A 21,013-nucleotide genomic window follows, 5' to 3' on the forward strand; every position below is an offset into this window, starting at 1 on the left:
TACCCAGGAAAACTGAGTAACTCCCTGAAATGGCCCAAGCCACCATTTAAAATACCATCTCCAGCTAAAGACAAAAGATGTTTGGGGGAGGGGATTATGGGAAGTTACCAGGGAAAAACACAGTAAATAACAGTAAGGTTGTTATGCGGATTTAAGTCATTGCCTTCTCGATTGATAAGAGTTTTTAGAGACTTAGTCATTCTTCTGTTCCTGGTAGAGAGAGGGAGATGCCATTACAAATGGAGATTTTCCTTGTAAATATGGAAGCTTCTTACAAAAGGGTAACTTCTACTTGGTTTTCAGAGCTTCTCCTATGTCTGCACCTTCTTGAAAATAGCCAGGTCAAGGTAATCCTAATGCCGAAGAGACATATTATAGGGTTCAAATTTTGCTCCCCTTCAGTATAATGTTAAAGGGAACTGGGGGTTAGGATGTGGTAAATGAGAGTAGAGGAGATAAAGCTTGGTAAGTCCAGCTCCTGGGTGAACTCCAGGGAGATGTCTAGTTCTGTGAGAGGATCGGCCACCAGACCCAAGGCATCAGAGTTCCTGGAAAGGACACCCTTGTCATCCATCATGGTGTGTTTTTAAGTGACCCATATATAAGTGACCATGTGAGTTTTAAAAAATAAATATTACTGAAAGTCTAATGATTAGAGTGTTTTCCCTAGTTCTCCCATATCCGGACAAGTTTCTTTAATTCTTTTATTCTCCTAGAGGAAGAAAGAGAGTGAACGTAACAACTAAGATTCAATTTCCTGGCAAGTCAGTCAGACAAGATCTCAATGTCACATTTATAAACATTTTTAAAGTTTTCAGGTTTTTTTCCTCCCCAAATTTTATGGTTTCAAAATCAATATAAAATAAAGTACCAAAATAGACATTCAATAAATCAAATTATTTGTTAGTTACAACAAGGATGTAAAGGCATCAACATTGGTTAGATAACTGGGCTCCAAACCAAGCATGTTCCCCAAGAAAATTCCCAAAAGAAAAGCCAGAATCCTGAGCCACACATTAATCTGCCTGAATTTAAACCCTTTGAGTATTTTACATATTACACAGAGCTAACAAATCCTCATTGAATTTTTTAAGCATTTTGTAATGATAACTGTAGCACTTATTAAAAAGAGTTTCAGAACTGGTCCAGCAAGAGCTGAGTGAGTGCTAGTTGTTTCAGGATCTGTTGTAGAATGAAAAGGCAATATATGAAATTGTTACTGAATGAAAGTTTGTGTGCCTGATGCACAGTGAGACCAAACAAACTGGAAGGTCGAACTTTGGAGCAGAAAAAGGTTTATTGCAGGTCCAAGCAAGAAGAATGGGTGGCTCATGCTCAAAAACCCTGAACTCCCTGATGGGTGTCAGGGAGAAGTTTTTATAGGCAAAATTTGGGGTGAGGGGTGCAGGGTGTGTGACTTTCTTCTTATGGGTTGGTAGTGAGGTAAAGGGGCGGTGCTCCAGGAATCTTGCACTCATTCTGAAGTTACCATCCTCCAACTGGGTGGGGGCCTTTGCTCCTGCAGAACAACTCAAAGATTTTGTTATGTATATCCCTTGTGCAGGAACCAGGATCCTGCTTTAATAGCTGCACCATCGTTGTTTCTTGATTGCTCCTCCTTTGTTTCTGCAATCTCTTACTTCCCTGATTAGTAACTATTTGAATCTGCTCTTTGGTATTAAAGAAGGTCTAGGAGACTGAAACTTTTATCCTGCAAATAAGAAATGGGAGACACAGAAAGGTGTTTGTACCTGGGAGCACTCCAGCAAAGTCCTGCTCGGTTTGAATATGGACATCTTACTGAAGCTTCACTCACAGGCTCTTTAAATGAGGGAAAGACCTTGTGCCTCTCCCCACACCAAATTCCTCCTAGTGAATGCCATATCCTAGTTCAAAACTTATATTTTACTCAGTGAAGCGGCAGTTCCTAAAGAGTTAATATTTTAAAAGAAAGGAAAAAATTAAAGTAAAGGCAATTTCTAATAGAAATTATTTGCAAAAATAAATCCCATTGTAAAATATAAGGATTAATGTATTAATCAGAGCTTTGTGAACTCTCACATTAAGCAGCTTTGTTATGCTAATTCACTTGTAAATGAAGAATGAAGTGATTCTCTCATTATTGAATATCATTCTTTAAAGCCTGATTTAGAATAATAGAGATGTCCATTATGCTTGTAAATGATGCTAAGTTTTAGATCAGGAGTCTATTTTAGTGAAAAGTCACCTTATTTTTTTCAAGTTACTACATACACTTTAAACTTTATATTTAGTTTTATCCAGCCCATGAAATGTACAAAAGAAATATCTTCCCAGGAAGGAAATGACAAAAAACAACCTTGGGAATTTATTTCCTTACCATCTCCCACTAAAAGGCCAATGTATCATAAACTGAGGCAAATCTCAATGCATTCACAACAGAGGTCACAACTTGCTGACTTGAGGGTCACAGATGTAAAAATGGTGTCCAGTTTTCTCTTTAATGATTAGCTTTTTAAATATTTGAATTGTTGAAAATATTTTTAAATTAAGAGATTACATACCAACATCCTGATTTCTGGATTTTTGTGGAAAATTGTAAGATATGACAGCCTTCAGATTTGGGACAATCACCTGGTGCTGAATAGTAGCTATTGCTAATAAACCAACATCCTCTGCAGTTCATACCAAACGTTAGGTGCAATGTATCACCATAACTTATGCTATAGTTCTTAGAATTACAAGAAAAGTAATATATTCTTATAATCTGTCTCTAATAAAATAGGAAAATAAAAGATAAACTGAGAGAGCTATAATCTTCAAGAAAAACAATTTTTGCATAAAGTAAAAATATTATTACATTTTAAAATCAAAAATTATTATACTTTATAAATAGTACAAATACACATGATAAAATCTACCACATAGTTAAGAGTGGCAACCAACATAAGAAAAGAGGATCAACTGATGAAAATCTCAATGAACGAATAAAGAACTGAATTTCATCAGGATTTCTATATTTTGTTGATTTTTGAAGGCTGTTTTTAAGTCAAATGCTGTTATAAATTTAGTTATTTCTAACATAAAAATAATGTCAAAATGTTTTATAGATTTTAAGTTTATAATTGAGGATCCATTGTGTGTAATACAAAGTAAAGGCAACAAGCATTTACACATTTCAATCTATCTCAAAATACTGTAGCTCAGTTTATTGGAGAGATAGCTGGGGATTGACAGAAAAAAAGGTGTTGGAAAAAGTAAAATAACTCTACTTTAGTTAATTAAAAGGAGATATTAAAAGTACCATACAGTTATCCATATTTATCTTGTGGTAGTGAGAATTGGTTAACATTTTGGGCATGGAGCTTTTGAGAAGCAAAATATCAAGAAATGACTAATTTTTTGTCTGTTGAGAATTCTGAATGATTAATTGGTTAAGATGAGTAAGTAAGAATACAGATGCTCCTCTGATAGTACCAGCAAAAATTAAAATCAATGTTTTGAAGACCATGGTGCTTAAATCAGTCCACTGCGTTCAGAAATTCCTGTAAGATAAAACACTAAAATTAAATATATTAACACTTGGCAATTAATAATATAAATTGAATTCTCAACAAACCATTTTCACTTTTCTTAATTAATCAGTTGCCCATTAGAATATTTTTAAAATGATGAATCAAAATTTTATATGCAAACTATACATAATCATTGAAATAAATATATGTAAACAGGCTAAGTATGTTGAACATTGAATTAATAAATTGGAATAGAGCCTGGAAGGGCCATTACATGTCTGCACCAAAATGGAAGACAATGATTTATTTCAGCCACATTCTGATAGAATATTAAAAGTTTATTAAATGTGTATTTCCTGCATCTCTATTGATTATAAAGTTTTTAGTAAAAGATTTCTTTTAAATTTGATTCAAATCCCTTTCTCATTAGGTCTTAGAAGAGTACCTAAAGACATTCACATACATATAAAATTGATGTATACTGTACAATGCTGTTTCTTTGGCCATTCAGTATCTAAGATATTGTCATTATGCTACAGTTATGCCATCCCCAAGTTTGAGTTTTCTGGCAACAGGTATCTTAGCCCAAAACAAACATATATTCCATTGCCTAAGCCAAACAATTTTCCAGACTTACCCATGTGTGCCTCAGCTAGTCCTGGCACCAAAGAGAGCTCAATCTAGTATTTCTTTTAACCAGCAGCAACTTGTAAAGTAAATCTATTTGCATTCTTAATGATCAAATATTTAGAATAGCTATACTAACATGAACATATTATTTTAATGTAGAATTTAAAATTTAGACCTGTCCAAGCATTTATCTACAGAATTTTAATTCTGTATAAGGCATTGTTTCAAAGCTATTGTCCCTGCAAATCTTATTAACTCTGGCTTTACATAGACTAAGAAAATGTTAAGTCATTAAAATGAATGCTGTTCAGTCCAGTCATCACAGAAATTATTTCTTGCATTTTCTCCACTGTAAAAATTCTCCACAGAATGTCCTTAAATGTCCTCATTTGTGAGTTTAATGGGAAAGTAGTCAAGAACAGACTCTGGAGCCAGAATACTTTGATTTGAATTCTTGCTCTGCCATTTAGAAACTGTATGACCTTAGGCAAATCACTTTACCTCTTCTTGGCTCAGTTTCTTCATTAAACATGGTTGTGGTCAAGATAAAATTAATTTATATACATAAAGCTTTTAAGGCTGTTCTGACAAATAGTAAACACTGCATAAATATAGCTAAAATTTTCAATTTTCCTATTATTTCTTCCTCTGTTATATATGCCCATTAAATTTATTTATAATAAATAACCTTATATTAATTCCTGTACCCTTAGTGAGTGCATCTATGCATTCCTCATGTATCAGGTGACTATAGACTAAGTAATAGTTCTTCTATTCAACCACATATTCATCCATAAATTTATTCATTTAGTAACCAAATATTTATTAAATCACCCTTTTTCCAGCCTTCTTTCTAGGTTCATATGAAGCATACAGTCTAGTGGAAGAGCAAAACCATGAAAATGAATAATTACAGCAGATCTTCTATTAAGATTATAGTAACAGTACTTAAATTTGACTGAGGGGGTTAGGAAAAGCTTTACAAAATAAATAAATTTTGAGTTGAAACATGAAGTATGAGTAAAATATGTCAGGCTGTTAAGGAGTGTGGGAAGACATGCATGAAAAGGAGGAGAAGGCCTGGCAAATCAACCCTCACTCTAAAGACTAAATAGAAAATATCCTAGAGAAATTTGAAGGCTGTAGAGCACTAAAAGTAACCATAGCAACACCAACCTCAAATTCAGTCCAATTTCTATCTAGATTAATTCAAACTTCCACATAATGTCTGGTAGAAGGAAGCATAACAATCATTTACCTCAATAATTAATGACCCTATTTAAGCTGGCTAGCTTTCAACAAATATCTATGAAGCATCAAGAAGGAAAGAAAAAAAATAAACACCCTGTGATGAAACCAACCAACCAACAGAACAAGACTTAACTATGATGTAGATGTTAAACCATCTGACAAAGAATGTAATATACCTGTGATTAATATGTTTAAGGGCTTAATGGAAAAGGTGGATGGCATACAAGATCAGATGGGTAATTTCAGCAGAGATGGAAACTGTAAAAACTGAGAAAGAATCCACAGAAATGTTACACACATACACACACACAGTGATGGAGAGGAAGAATACTTTCAGTAGGCTCATTTGCAGACTTAACATAGCCAAAAGGAAAATCAGTGAACTTGATAGACAAATACAAACTTATAATTGGAGACCTAAACACTACTTTCTCAGCAATTGATAGAAGTAGACATAAAATCAATATGGACATAAAAGGCTTGAACAAACTGACTTTACCTAATTGACATTTATAGAACTCTCCACCCAATAAACACAAAATGCACAGTATTTTCTAGTGCACATGGAACATTCTCTAAGATGCGCCATATTCTCAGCCACAAAACAAACCTTAACAAACTTTAATGAATTTAAAACAATACAAATCACATAAATGATGTTCTTGAATGATAACAGAATTTAACAAGGAAACAATAATAGAAGGATGTCTGAAATGTGCAAATATTGGAAATTAAACACTATATTTCTGAATAAACTATGAGTCAGAGAGAAGTCTCAAGAGAAATTAGAGATATTTTAAGCTAAATGAAGATTAAAATACAGCATATCAAATGGTTGGTTATGTAGCTAAAATAGTAATTAGAGGAGAATTTATAGCAGTGACTATTTGTATTATAAAAGAAGAAAAGTCTCAAACCAGAATTCTAAGCTTTTACATTTAAAAACTAATTGAGGGCTTCCCTGGTGGCACAGTGGTTGAGAGTCCGCCTGCCGATGCAGGGGACACGGGTTCGTGCCCCGGTCCGGGAGGATCCCGCATGCCATGGAGCGGCTGGGCCCGTGAGCCATGGCCGCTGAGCCTGCGTGTCCGGAGCCTGTGTTCCGCAGCGGGAGAGGCCACAACGGTGAGAGGCCCGCGTACCAAAAAAAAAAAAAAAAAAAAAAAAAAAAACTAATTGAACCTACAACAAGCAGAAGGAAGAAATTAATAGAATGTAGAGCAGAAATCAATGAAATTGAAAACATGGAAATAGTACAGAAAATCACTGTAACCAAAAGCTGGTTTATTGAAAAAAATCAATTAAATGAATAAACCTCTAGACAGACTTAACTATTAGATAAGAGAGAAGATGTAAATTATTAATAAATGAAAACAGAGACATTACTACAACCCCATAGAATTAGAAGGATAATAAAGAAATACTATGAAAAATTCAGTGCTCATAAATTGGACAATTTAGATGAAAGAGCTATTCCTTCAAAGAAACAATCTGCTAAAATTTACTCAAGAAGAAAATAATAAATCAAATCATTGTACTTCTATGAAAGAAATTAAAGTAGCAATTTAAAATATTCCAAAAAGAAACTTGCAAGGCTAGATGATTTTATTGGTGAATTATAACATTTACAGAGGAAATATCAGTTCCTTAAATTGTGTTAACATTTAGGGGAAAGTGTGTGAAGGGTATCCAGGAACCATCTTATTATTTAATTTGGTTAGTTTGCAGTAATTCCAAACTTATTTCAAAACAAACAAACAACAAAAAAAGTAGAGTGAAGGAACAATATATGATGCTAAAAAAGTTGAATTTTGTGAAAAGGAACATATTGATGTTTCAAGCTGTTGAAGTTTCAGAGAAGTCTTTAGTCTTCCAATTTGGATTTTTGTCAGAATTTTCTTCTTGGGATTATCTTGACTATTCAAAACTTATTGTGAATGTATACTAATTAAGAGTGGGATATCACCATTGAGAAAAACTTATTGATCAATAAACAGAATAGTGTTTGGAAATGGAGTCCACAATTGATTTTTGACAAAGTTATCAATGTAAATCATTAAGGGATCCATAAATAGTGCTGTAGCAATGAGATATCTGAATGGGTAAAAATTAAATCTTGCCAGGCTTCCCTGGTGGCACAATGGTTAAGAATCCGTCTGCCAGTGCAGGGGACATGGGTTTGAACCCTGGTCCAAGAAGATTCCACATGCCTCAGAGCAGGTAAGCCCATGCACCACAACTACTGAGCCTGCACTCTACAGCCTGTGAGGCACAACTACTGAAGCCCGTGTGCCTAGAGCCTGTGCTCCGCAACAAGAGAAGCCACTGCAATGAAAAGCCCGAGCACTGCAACGAAGAGTTGCCCCTGCTCGCCACAACTAGAGAAAGGCTGCACGCAGCAACAAAGACCCATCACAGCCAAAAATAAATAAATAAGTAAAGTAAAAAAAGCAACAAAAAACAATAAAAAACAATTAAATCTTGATCCTCATTTCACAACATACACAAATATTAAATCATAGTAAAAACTAAAATAACATGGTTTTAGTAGAAAACACAGAATGCTTTCAAGACCTTTGGATTGGTAAAGATTCCTTAAATAGGAAATAAAGCAAGGGCTCTCTTTTTTTCATAAAATTAGTAAAACTGGATTTCTTCAAAGTAAAAAAGTTAGGTATTGGGAAATATAATATTAAGAAAATTAAAAAGGCAAACCATAGATGGGGAGAAAATATTTGCCATAAATGAATCTTTCAGAATTGTTTTCAGATTATATAAAGACTCCTTAGAATTCAAGAAGAATTCTAGAATTCAAGAAGAAAAAATCCAATTAAAAATGGGCAAAGACTTGAAGAGACATTTTACATAGGAAGGCATAAAAGTGACCAATTAAATACATCAAAACATTCTTTAAGTCATGAGTCATCAGAGAAATGCAAATTAAAACTACAGTTACAGCTTCCCTGGTGGTGCAGTGGTTGAGAGTCCGCCTGCCGATGCAGGGGGACACGGGTTCGTGACCCGGTCCAGGAAGATCTCACATGCCACATAGCGGCTAGGCCCGTGAGCCATGGCTGCTGAGTCTGCACATCTGGAGCCTGTGCTCCGCAACGGTAGAGGCCACAACAGTGAGAGGCCTGCATACCACACACACACAAAAAACTACAATTAGATAAAACACACATTAGAAAGTCTGAAAGTAAAATGATGGAAAACTCTAGACAATGGTGGATATGTGAAGCACATCTCATAAGTTGCTGATGGGAGTGTAAAATGGTAGAATCACTTTGGGAAACATTTGGCAATTTGTATCAAAGTTAAACATTCACCTCCTCTATAACACGACAATTACACTCATTTCAATCCTGAAATTCCTGAGATGAGTAAAAAAATATGCCCTTAGAAAGACTTGTACTAGTAATTTAACAGCATTTGAAAGCAACACAAATGTCCAGCAAAGGGACAATGAATGGTTAAACAAATGTGGTATATTATACAATAGAATATTACCTAGAAATGGTGAAGGCTAAACCCAGATTCATTGTGCTTAGAAATAAATTTAAAGAGGAAACATGAATCCATAGTGTAAAACACACCTTTTATACAGTGTGTTCTCAGTGAGACATTACTGCTTTTTTGTGGCAATTTAGATGCATGAATAGTTTCACATATATTGGAAGGTACTTCTGATATTAACTTGAGGTGAGTTAGGGAAGCTAGACTTTTGGCAATTCATGGGAAGTACCACATAACAAAGATTTTTTTCTACATTTTGAGCAGCTTTTGAAAAATCCGTGAGATATTTATATAGCAAAAAAAAAAAAAAAAAAAAAAAGTTGAGTTTTTTCACCTAAAACCCCACTCCATTTAACTTGACAAATATTTTTGTGTAGTTTTATTACACATTGTACTTTCCAGAAAACAATCATTATGTAAATCAACAGATGATTTTACTTTGCCAAGAGTTGTTCACTATTTAAGAAAATCTGAACACAAATAGCAATGTAATGTTTGAGATTCCAGTACAACACATTTTTATCAAACTTCTAGTTGTTGGATTAAGAAATATTCTACATTCTAGTGCAAGTATCTTATTATTTCATTATATCTCTACGTGTATTTATGTACAAACATTTTAAACTAAAATGTATATTATTATAAGGTATTTTTCATCTTTCCTTTATATTTAGAATTTTGTACTACTTTTTATTTATACATTTTTTTCTTTGTATTATTTTATTGTACAATAGTTGACATACAATACTATATTAGTTTCAGGTATACAACAAAATGATTTGCCATTTATATACATTTTAAATTGATCACCACTACAAATCTAGTAACCATCTGTCACCATACAAAGTTATCCCAATATTACTATGTTCCCTATGTTGTACATTACATCCCTGTGACTTATTTATTTTATAACTGAATGTTTATACTTCTTAATAACCTTCACCTATTTGCTGCTCTCCCCTCTGATAACCACCAGTTTTTTCTCTGTATCTGTGAGTCTGTTTCTGTTTTGTTTTGTTTTGTTTTTGTTTTCTAGATTGCACGTGTAAGTGAAAACATACAGTATTTGTCTTTCTCTGTCTGACATATTTCACTTAGCATAGTACCCTCTAGGTCTATCCATTTTGTTGCAAATGAAAATATTTTATTCCTTTTTACGTCTGAGTAATATTCCATTCTGCAGTGTATATTGCACTTCAGTTATTATGTTCTTCAGTTCTGATTGATTCTTCTTTAGATTTTCTATCTTTTTGTTGAAGTTCTCATTGAGTTCATCCATTCTTCTTCCAATTCAGTGAGCATCTTTATGACCATTACTTTGAACTCTTTATCTGATAAATTACTTATCTCCATTTCATTTAGTTTTTTTCTGGCTTTCGTCTTGTCCTTTCATTTGGAAGGTATTCCTTTGTCTCCTCATTTAGCTTAACTCTCTGTTTGTATTAGGTATGTCACCTATATCTTCCCATCTTCAAAAAGTGACCATATGTAGAAGTGTCCTGTGGGGTCAGTGGAAAAATCCCTCCTGGCCATCAGAACCAGGTGTTTCAGGAGTATCTCCTGTGTAGGTTGTGTGCACCCTCTTGTTGGGAAGCAATTACTGTGGGTGTGCTAATGGGTGGGGCTGGCCCTCAGCCTAGCTGGTTGCATAGCTCAGCAGAGACTGTTACAGAGGCCCTGGTGGGCAGGCTTGATCCTTGGCCCAACTGTCTGAGAGGCTCGGCTGTGACTGCTGGTAAGTGGGGCTAGTCTCTGACCTGGCTGGCTGAGAGGTCCAGCCAAACTGCTGTGGGCATGCTGACGTGTAGGTCTGGCACCTGGTGAGACTGGTTGTGAGGCATGGCCATGACTCGTGCAGGTATACTGGTGTGTGAGGCTGGCCCTATGAAGGGGAAGTCACTCTGGAGGGAAACTGGTGCCAGCCAAGTCCACCGGCCCAGTGAGGCAGGCAGGAGCAGCCAGGGCAGGGGGCACGGTGATAGCTAGTTTGACTGAGAGTGACAGAAATGGTGCCTCCCAGTGTCAGGCCAGCTGGCTGATAAGAGGGTTTTAAAAAATGGTGCCTATCAGTTTTTTCCTAGATAAATTTCCACCTGATTTCTACCCCTCCGGCACCTGTACCTATATTATCCAATGGATCTCCTTCTGATATTTCCCGGGTACTTTTCAAGCTATTTCCTCTCCACTAGGACTTGGAGTGAGTGAGTCTGTGCATGAGCTCTTCAAAAGCAGAGAATCTGGACTTCCCTGGTGGCGCAGTGGATAAGAGTTCACCTGCCAATGCAGGGGACAAGGGTTCAATCCCTGGTCCAGGAAGATCCCACCCGCCACGGAGCAACTAGGCCCGTGCGCCACAACTGCTGAGCCCACACACCACAACTACTGAGCCCGCATGCCTGGAGTCCATGCTCTGCAACAAGAGAAGCCCCCACTCGACGTAACTAGAGAAAGTCCGTGTGCACCAATGAAGACCCAAAGTAGCCATAAATAAATAAAATTAAATCTCTAAAAAAAGAAAAAGAGCAGAGAATCTATTTCTGACATCTCTCCCACCTCTCCCCTTGTAAACCCTGCTGGTTTTCAAAGCCAGATGTTTTGGTGGTTTGTCTTCCTGGTGCAGGTCACCTGGGTTAGGGAGCCTTTTGTGGGGTTTGGACCACTTACTCCTTTGTGGGAACATCTATGCTTGTAATATTCCTCCTGCTTGTGGGTCACCACACTGGGGGTGTGGTTTCTGACTACACTGCATTTTTTTTTTTTTTTTTTTTTTTTTTTTGCGGTACGCGGGCCTCTCACTCTTGTGGCCTTTCCCATTGCAGAGCACAGGCTCCAGACGCGCAGGCTCAGCGGCCATGGCTCACGGGCCCAGCCGTTCCGCGGCTTGTGGGATCTTCCCAGACCGGGGCACAAACCCGTGTCCCCTGCATTGGCAGGCGGACTCTCAACCACTGCGCCACTAGGGAAGCCCTACACTGCATTTTTACTCCTCCTACCCATCTCAGTGTGACCTTTTCTTTCTTTTATTATTATTTCCTTTTTTGTTTTCAAAGGTGAAGTGCCCGGCCAGCTTCAGGAGCAGGTTGGCAACCCCACAGTCCACCTCCACCAGCTGCCGCATTGCCATGGTGACCGCAAACTCTTGCTGTGTGCGGAGCTGCACCTGTTATTTCTTAATTGTAGAAAATCTGTTCTGCTGGTATTTAGGTTGTTCTCAGAGACAGCTGTTCTATACATAAAAAGTTTTGGTGTGTATGTCCATGAGGTGAGTTGAACTCAGGATCAGTGTATTCTGCCATCTTGATATGGACCTTGCCTGTACTGCTATTTTAAAATATGTACAGAAGGTAGGTTATTATCTATTCATTTCACTTTAGGATAGAAATTTGGGTGTTAAAAATACCTGTAATAAAAAGAATGTGGTAAGTCTGACAGAGTCTAGAATCATGGTTTTAGACACTTAGGAAAAGAAGCAGAAAGTGAGGGTATTAAATGTATATTTTAAAATTATTTTTATTTAATGTAAAATTGGGAAGTTGAGAAGGTCTCAGGTCTATAGAAGAGGCAGCAATGGAGAAGAGGTTAAACATACAGAAGGACAATATAAGTAGTATTAGCTCAAAAGGACTGAATGAGATAGTTAGAAATATAGTTTGTCCTAATATACCTAATAGCAAGATATACCTGATAACTCCTACACCAGTGATCATCTGTATCAGAGAGTCTTAGTGATTATTTCCAAGTAATTTGTTGTTGTTTCCCATGTTACTATTTCTCCCCCCATTTGACTCTAATCTCCTTAAGTAAAGAGACCATGTACTTCAACCACATACATTGCCAAGCAAATAAATTGACACATATTCGTTGCTCTCAAAGTTAATTACCCATTTGAGTATGGAGTCTGACATAGATGCTGGATGCAGAATGGAGATGGAACATAGAAGGGTCAGGGGTAGACGGACAACTTTTTTTCACTAATAATGTATCTATCCTCTCTTCTATCTACTTCTTTTATCTCTGACTTTAAAATTTCAGAGAATGTATGACAGTGGGATCCCAGCCAAACATAATAGATCACTTGATTTTGACCTTTGAAGCAGTCAAACTTTAACTAATAGTTGTGACTTGTGGGATAAATTACTTTGGCAATAGAGGGTGAGTACCCCATGTGCAGGATCAGGTTAAAGTTACAGTGTTTTGCCATACTGTCTTGCCATGGCATGACTCTTCTGTATACCAAACCTTTAGAGCTATTCGCATTTCAGTTATAACAGTAACAGCAAAAAACTATTCTTATCTCTGTTTTTCAGATGAGGAAACTCAAGCAGGTGGTTACATGACTTGGGTAAGATCAGTCAAAAAGTCAGCAGGTTGAAAACACCAGATTTCCTGAGGTCAAACCTTGTGTTCCAAAAATACATGTTACCAAATCATGCAGAAATATAATAATTGAAAGGAAATATCTCTGAATTTATTCTTCCAGATTTTGATCACTTGAAGTCAAGTTAAATGAAAAGCAGATTCTGTAGAAACTTATATAACTTGAAAAGTATTTACTTTATAATATTAAATAACATGTATAGCACTCAGAAAGCACCTTCTCAGTTATGAGTAAGTTCTGCTTGGCACACTTACTAAAATTAAAAGATACAAATTCTATTTCTAGATTTAAAACTAACTCATTTGATGTTGCTTTAATTATTTTAATTATTTAGATTTTAAATACTCAATCCATACAATAAATATAGAGAGATATAAAGGTATAATTTTTCAAGCTAGTGCATTATAAACACATTAATTAGAGTGTATATTTCACAGCATCCACCCAGGAGTAGGTAAGGGTCACCTATTATTCACCATGATTTTAAGAATGGAGATGAAAAGAGAAGTCAGGTAAGTAATGGTAAGAAATTAAACTGCAACCCTTTATGATGGAAAAATGTTCAACATTTTACAGTCATTCATATTGCAATACCTTAGAGTATGAAATTATGAAAAACAATATCATTGTTATTCTCTGGCACTCTCTTGTTCCTTTCAAGATTTATTTTTACTCATAGCACTTGACCCAATCTGATCTTCATGTTTTAGAATTGTAAGCTCTACCAGAGAGGAGAGTTTAACTTGATTTTTCCCTTTTTATGTCCCCTGCACTTAGAAAAGTGATTTGCACATAGTAAACGCTTAAAAATATTGATTGTATGAGATGAATACAAAAAATTCTGACCTAGATTAGTTTAATCAAGATATTTCTGAGTTCATATATTTAAGAGAACTTCATGTAAATTATCAATATGTAGAGCTACATGTTAATATTTACACTATGTTTAGGAGATATGCTTGCCAAATTAATCACAACAAACGATATGATGTGATCTTTGCCTTGTCCTCGAGGAGCTAAAATTCTATACACAAAACAAGAAAACAACGGAACCAGAATATGATTGTCAATATTTTTCACCAGACAGTAAATGTTGGGAAATAAATGGGTATTTTATTAGAGTAAAAGTTAACTTCCATGGAAGAGAAAAAAGAGAAGTGGAAGGAAATAAAGGAAGAACTCTGCCACATACACTTTTGGAGGCAACATATTTAGAGCTATATACTTTTTAGTGTTGCTACACAACTGGCTCATGGACAAGTGCATTAGTATTTGGACGTAATCTTTCCAGTAGAGAAAGTAGTATTTAAAATCATTCCAGCAAGATTTGAGTTGATATGGCCACACATTTTTTAAAAAATAAGGACAGCCTATTATGCCATTTTTTTCTGAAATCCCAGATAAAGTTGTAAGTCCTAGAAGTCAATTCAAATACTCTCTCCTATTCTTTGGGTCATATCCTAGAAAGAAGCACAGCGTATGATTAATAGGTGTGCAATAAATCCTTCCTACATAAATGAATTAGAAAAAGCCAAAGAAAAGAAAAGCTGGCATTTTCCCCAAATATTATATATGAATGTAATTATATTATTATATTCCATTTTTACTGCTAATATGTCTACATTGTCTCAATCTATATGGTTATTATAATCATAAGCATAAATTACACTCAATATGTTATACTAAAAGATTTAAACCCTGCCATTCATCTTTTCAGCCAATATTTTCTGAGCAACTGTGGATACATGGTGTTACCTCTGCCTTCAAAGAGCCTTTAGTGGAGAGAGCACATTGCAATATAGATTGACAAGCAAAAAGCAAAAAGTTAGGGAAACAAAGATGCTATGGGCACTCAACCTTCTCTTTGGGAGTCAAGGTATTAGTCAAAATACATTAGACTTCAGCTACATATAAAAGCACCTCCAACTCTCAAGGCTTATAAACATGTATTCCTTACTCATGCAAAGTCCATTGTAGGTATCCAGGAGGGCTTTGTTCCATATGGTCATTCAGAGATCCAGTCTGAGGGATACTGGACCATCTGGAGCATTGCTGGTCTCCTAAGCATAAAGAGAATGAGGCTAGAGAATCACTCAGAATCTTTTTACTGCCTTGGCCCAGATGTGTCACACAGCACACATCTCACATTTCACAGAAATGTCCAAAGGTTCCTTGCAAAAACAAGACAGAAACAGAATCAAACTAATCTTCAGAGAGATAAGACAAGACATTGATTCTATAAACAAAGGAAGGATAGAAGAGTGTGTGAAATGATTAAATAAATGCTCTGAAATTAAAAATATGAGCACTGATAGATGGGACTTCTGTTTCTGTTCAAGATAGAATAACAAGGTATAGCTTTACTCTCCTGCTTGAAACAACGAAAATGCCGAATAAAATATATGAAACAATGGATGACAAGATATTAGACATCAAACAACAAAGGATAGTGATCCCAAAATTGAGAAACAAATAAAGTGAGCCCTATATTAAGCCCAGATATTGCTTTGAGAGAGTTTCCAGGCCATGGCATAGGGAAGAGACACTCAGGTAGAGCCCAGTAGACCCTCTGTCCTGGCATAAAGGAAATGATCATCTGGAGAGAACAATCCAGATAGAGTTCAAAGACAGAGTACTGAAGAGAAAAGGGAAGCTCAAAGAGAGAACCTACAGAGACCTACAGAGGATGCCCTCAAGTGTTCAGCTATGTACTAATGAATGCATATGTGAAAGGAAGTTACCTGGAGGCAGAGAAAGGATCATTGGAAAGAATTAGATGTAATAGAGCCCCATACTCACACAGGACTAGGAATAGTGCTAGGTTCCACCAATTAGATGGGAAAACTTCAAGATCTGTGGTGAACTAAGTACACAGAAGGGTCTTGCCTTCGTGAGGAGGAATTAGCCCTAGATTAAGCCTTGCTTCAGTCTCTTAGCAAACCTTAAAAACAAGAACTGAAAGGAAATCGTTTCTAAGTAACTAAAACATATCTCAGAACAAACACTAAGCATGTTTACAGTAATTCAAAATATCTACCATTCAAAATGGTAAAATTCACACTGTGAGGCAGCCAATAAGAAAACAACAGGCATGAAAAGAAGTAGGAGAAAAAGACCCATAATGTGGAGAAAAGTTAACGAAAACTGACCCCGAATGGACTTGGATGTTAGAATTAGCAGAGAAGGACATTAAAACAGTCATTAATAACTGTATTCCACAGGTTCAAAAAGTTAAGTAGAGACAGGAAAGGTATAAAAAGCCCCAGATCAAACTTAAAAAAGAAAACTATAATAACTGAGATGAAAAACATACTCAGTGAAATTAATAGCAGATTACACATTGCATAAGATCAGTGAACTTAAAAATACAGCAAAAGAAATTTTCCAAAATAAAGCACAGAGAGAAAAGAGAATTTTTTAAAAAAATGAACAGAGCATTGGTGAGATGTGGGACAGTGTCAAGTGGCCTAATATACATGTAATTGGAATTCCTGAAAGGAGTAGGTGGAACAGAAAATGTTTGAAAGAATTATGGCTGAAAATTTTCTAAGTTTGGTGAAAACTAAAAAACCCAAGATTCACAAATCTCAAAAAATCCTAAGCGCTCAATGTTTTTTTTTTTTAACATAAACAAAACAAAAAACCAACTAGATCAAGGTATATCATTATCAAATTTCTCAAAACTAATGATACAGAGAAAAATTTTAAAATAGCCAGAGTAAAAAGACATACTATATACAAAGGAACTAATATGTGGATGTCAGTAGATTTATCTTCAAAAGCAATGCAAGCATGAAGATAACAGAGGAACATATTTAAAATATTGAAAGACGAAATAAAAAACCTGCCATCCTAAAATTTTTCAGAGAGAAAAAATTACTCACATACAAATAACTGATATTAAGAAAGGCATTGTATTTCTAACTGTAACATCTGAAGTTGGAAGACAGTGGCATATTGCCCTCAATGTTCTGATAGAAAATGATTTCTAACCTTGAATTCTTTACCCAAACTAACAATCAATTTTGGGGGTGAAGGAAATATATTTTCAGGCATGCAAGTTCTCAAAACTCTTCCCCCCCTCCCCCTATCCCATGTTCCCATTCTTAGGAACTCATTGGTTATGTATTGTAATTCCAAAACAGAAAAAAAATAGAACCCAGGCAATAGAGGATTCAATATAAGCAAAAGAAGAAGAAAATTCCAGGATAATGATTGCAGAAAGTTTTAGAGAGTAAGTACAGCAAGTCTAGAGAATGCAAATCTACGGTCCAATTAAAAAATTTTAAAGATACTGATTGATAATTATCTTCCAAGTTAAGAAGAAGTTCTATTAGATATTTTGGAGTTAAACTTAGAGAAAACAAAGCAAATAAGTAAGGCAGTTATTAACTCCAGTTAAAGCAGAAAGTTATAGAATAAATGACTATATAGTTTTAATATACTACCTTGTTCAGCAGCAAATGAGATTTAAAGTCATAATATGAACACTGATTATTAATGTAACAAAATTATTATATGATTATACTGGAAGGATGTAATTATATATACATAATTATACCTGTACAAGAATGTTAAATCCTTGAATTTATAGTGATAAAAATGAGTTTATTACACATTATTTTATTATACTTTGTAGAAAAACGGACAGAAAAAGCCTTAGCCTTTTCTCTCATATCACACCACTATTTTGTCTTTAAGGTCACCTAGAGAAGAGGGATTTTATTTCAATTGTGTAAATGTCTTAGGATTTTTTTCTTTTTTTAAAATATATATATATATATTTTATAAATTTGTTTTATTTTATTTTTGGCTGCATTGGGTCTTCATTGCTGCGCATGGACTTTCTCTAGCTGCAGCGAGCAGGGGTTACTCTTCGTTGCAGTGTGTGGGCTTCTCACTGCAGTGGCTTCTCTTGTTGCGGAGCACAGGCTCTAGGTCCGCAGGCTTCAGTAGTTGTGGCACATGGGCTCAGTAGTTGTGGCGTTCAGGCTTAGTTGCTCCGTGGCATGTGGGATCTTCCCGGACCAGGGCTCGAACCCGTGTCCCATGCATTAGCAGGTGGATTCTTAAACACTGTGCCACCAGATAATCCCCATCTTAGGGTTTTCTTAAACAGACTATTTCTTGTCTAAATGTAGCAATATCTTTGCTTGGGGGGAAAAGGACCAAGTAGAAAATTATTCAGGTCTACTGAGTAAATCATTTAGAGCCAGGTGACTTAAATTTCTAGAGATGATAAATAGCTCTATAGGCAAAGATAAGGCTACATTTCCTTTGGGGCAATGGGGAATGATGAAAATCGTCAATGAGCTGCTGAAGAACAGAAAAAATGTAAATATCCCTAATGCTCCTCAGTGATGTGCCAAAAAAGTATTTAAAATGTTAAACTATTGTTATAATTTGAAAGCATGAAAATTGTATAAGCTGCAAATAGAAAATGGAAAAGATAACAGAATCATAAATTTGTGGACTTTTTCTCTTTTAATAACTGACAAAACTGATTACGTGGATTCTGTTGACAGTTTTTTTTTCTGCCGCAGGTGGAAGCTCTTATCTTAAAGCTATGGAACAAAAAAACTGTTTGTAAAGATTGCTTTGAATGTCAATTTCCCTGTGTTATGTAAGTTTAGGGATTTGAAATGCAAAAATGTGTGAGATAAAAGACAATGTAACATGTATTCTAATACACAGTAATGCATTGACTTTTTTTTTTTTTTTACTATTAAATAGCACATTCTGGTTGCAACATTACTCTCCCTTCAGAAGTTAAGCTAATTTTTCAAATAAAAAATATTTTGTATAATATGAATTTCTCTTAAAACAGCTCATGTCACCAGTTTAACCTAGTAGTTTTCCTTGTTAATTCAGTCATAGTTCTTGAAAACCACATACACTTGGTTCAATACCAATAGACTAGATGAAAAAAAGATAGAAGAAATGAAACATTATATGGTTTTTAAAAAAAAACTCAAGGTGAAACTGTTAAAGCTTGTTAAAATTCATGCATCTTTATGAAAAACTAATTATATCAGATTTTCATCATGTTTTGTAAAGGGGATGTTTCTCCTGCATTCAGTAACTTAATTGGTACAGTAGAAATTTTAAGCAGCCTTTCAATTTTTGTTATGGGTTGTAGTTTTAGCAACAGCGTTTCAAAATTTGTAAAATAATTTAATAAAAGTTCCAGATTCCAAAGGTTGTTTTAGAAAGAAAATATGAAAAATTTGAGTAAGAGGAGTATTTACAGTTTGGCAAAGGAAAGCTTTTTGGAACCAAGTAACAAATAGTTCACAATCCATTGCTTGAGGACTGGGTGTGACTGGATACCAGCAAGTGGAAAAATTGGGGGGAGTAAATCGTTTAGTCGAATTATTTTCTTCTTCCCAGGTATATGAAGCATTGGTCTTAATGATACCCTGCTGGGAAAACAAGGTGTTAGGAATGATACAAATTGAGACTCCAGCACTATACTGTAAGTGTAACATTTAAATGTTTATTCAGAAAAATTCTAATTAAAATGAACAGTATTATACTGTATGAGTGAAGCTACAGAGACATGATAATTAGTACTTCTGAATTATTTATAAGGAACTTTGAGTTCTTCCGTTTTTTGTTTGTTTGTTTGTTTTAAGATGTTGGGGTAGGAGTTTATTAATTAATTAATTTATTTTTGCTGTGTTGGGCCTTCGTTTCTGTGCTGGGTCTTCGTTTCTGTGCGAGGGCTTTCTCTAGTTTTGGCAAGCGGGGGCCACTCTTTATCACGGTGCGCGGGCCTCTCACTATCGCGGCCTCTCTTGTAGCGGAGCACGGGCTCCAGACGCGCAGGCTCAGTAGTTGTGGCTCATGGGCCTAGTTGCTGCGCGGCATGTGGGATCCTCCCAGACCAGGGCTCGAACACGTTTCCCCCGCATTAGCAGGCTGATTCTCAACCGCTGCGCCACCAGGGAAGCCCTGTTTGTTTTTAACCCCAACCTAGAAAATCCTCAGAGGAATAAATGAGAATATTCAAAGAAACTATAAACCCCTGAAGCTCCCATGGCTCTTCCAAGGGCAGAGGGAACGGGGCGTTCTGAGGTAGAAGTGCTTGGGTAAGCATGCATTTGTCTTTTTATGTGGGTGATTCTAGAATGTTTGGGGAATATCTTGGTATCTCCAATCTCTATTTCCTCTCGTGATCTATAAGTGGATCCTTCCTTCTTTCACGTAGAAGGATTTTAGTAATGTGGTCAAGTGATGTGTGAAAATGCTACTCTTTGACCAACATAGGAACCATTAATTAGAGGATGAGGTTAATGTGATAACGATTTGGCTTTAACCAGCTGAAGACAGTGAGTACTAATACCATTCAATCCCTTGGTCACTAGGTCTTTGTGGGGAAAAACCCAGGGTGGGAAAATCCGGCAGGATGCCCTTCTGTACATCCCATTCTCCACTCCCGCTACGGCTTCATTTCTTTTCTGTAAATCTTGCTTTAAATCTTCCATTTCTCTTTAGCTTATGATTAAATCTCTTATTGAAAGCCATTTATTTTACTTTGGATGATAGATGGTTTGTGGAAAGAAATTGGACTGCATTAATACATCTCCTGTTCTATGTATTGGAAGAATCTTGTAATCTACAACAAAATGTCACAGATATCAAAGAAACATTATAATATCTGCCGTGAAAACATTTCTATACCTAAGAAAAGACCTTAAAATACCAACGTTTTATTTTATTGACAAGCTCACAAAAATGTGCA

The sequence above is a fragment of the Hyperoodon ampullatus genome, assembly GCF_949752795.1.
Source record: "Hyperoodon ampullatus genome assembly, chromosome: 13".
Classification (NCBI taxonomy): Eukaryota; Metazoa; Chordata; class Mammalia; order Artiodactyla; family Ziphiidae; genus Hyperoodon; species Hyperoodon ampullatus.